We start from the raw sequence: 1,456 nt of genomic DNA on the forward strand, positions 1-1,456 counted from the left end.
TCTTCTTTTTTTTGTTTTGGCTTGTTTGTTTGTTTACATCTTTATTGGAGTATAATTGCTTTACAATGTTGTGTTAGTTTCTGCTGTACAACAAAGTGAATCAGCTATATGTATACATATATCCCTGTATCCCCTCCCTCTTGAGCCTCCCTATCCCACCCCTCTAGGTGGTCGCAAAGCACTGAGCTGATCTCCCTGTGCTATGCAGCAGCTTCCCACTAGCTAGCTATTTTACATTTGGTAGTGTATATATGTCATTGCTACTCTCTCACTACCTCCCAGCTTCCCCTTCCCCCCCTCACCCCGCGTCCCCAAGTCAGTTCTCTTCATCTGCGTCTTTATTCTCTTCTTTGTTTTTAATTTCTTATCGTGTTAGTTGTAACTTCCAGTATATTGTTGATGAGTAGAGGTCTTGGCTCATTTCTGACTGCACTGGGGTATCATTCAAGATAGGTCAAGGTTTGCTGCAGTAACAAACAGTCCCAAAATCTACTGGCTCAACACAATCAAAATTTATTTCTCACTTACACCTATATTCAACACAAGTCATGGGTCAGGGAGGGGTTCCTTATTGTTATTTCTCAGAGACTCAGGCTGATGGAGGCTAAGCACATGGACGTGTGCTTCCACAATCACTATGGCAAGAGGAATTATGTACTGGCTTTTGAAGCTTCCACCCTGAAGTAACTGCTGTTCTGTCCACTGACATTTCAAAGCAAGTTACATGGCCAAGCCTAACTTCCAAAGGGGTAGGGAAGTGTGATCCTTCCATATGCCAGAAGAACAGCTGGACCGTGGGAATGCTTCTCACGCTCCACCGTTACACATGGTGTTTGCTCTAAGTTTCTGGTAGATAACCCTTTATCAAGTTTAGAAGTAAGTGCACGAGTTTGTTTAGAACTTGTTAAGTAAAGAGTTTGTCCTTATCATGAATGAGTGTTAAATTTTATCAACTGTTTTTATGTCATCTGTTTGATGTGTAAATGTTATTTTTCTCCCTTAATTTGTTAAGGCATTTATATATGCTGTTTCTTTACCCAGAACATTCTCCTCCACTGTCCTCTTCAAACAGTTTTCCTGGTTAATTCTCATTCTTTAGAGCTCATTCACTCAGCCAGCCAATATTGATTGAGCAATGCTATGTGCCAGATGTTGTTCTAGGCACCTGGGATACATCTGGGATACAGAGCAGATAAAGGTCTTGCCCATGTGGATCTTACACTGGGGGGAGGAAAGAAAAGAAACGTATAAAATAAATAAGTAAATTAGATAGCATGCCAATAGTCTTGAGTACAACAGAGAAGAAGCAGAGCAGGGCAAGGGAGAAATGGAGATGTTGGGAGGGTATAGTCAGAGTAGGTCTCTCATGACATCAGGGCAACGACTCAAAGCAGGGGCAGAGTTTACTAGGTAGGTATCCAAAAGCAGACCGTTCCAGGCAGAGGGTAGCAGTGGG

The sequence above is a fragment of the Delphinus delphis genome, chromosome 2 (genome assembly GCF_949987515.2).
Source record: "Delphinus delphis chromosome 2, mDelDel1.2, whole genome shotgun sequence".
NCBI lineage: Eukaryota > Metazoa > Chordata > Mammalia > Artiodactyla > Delphinidae > Delphinus > Delphinus delphis.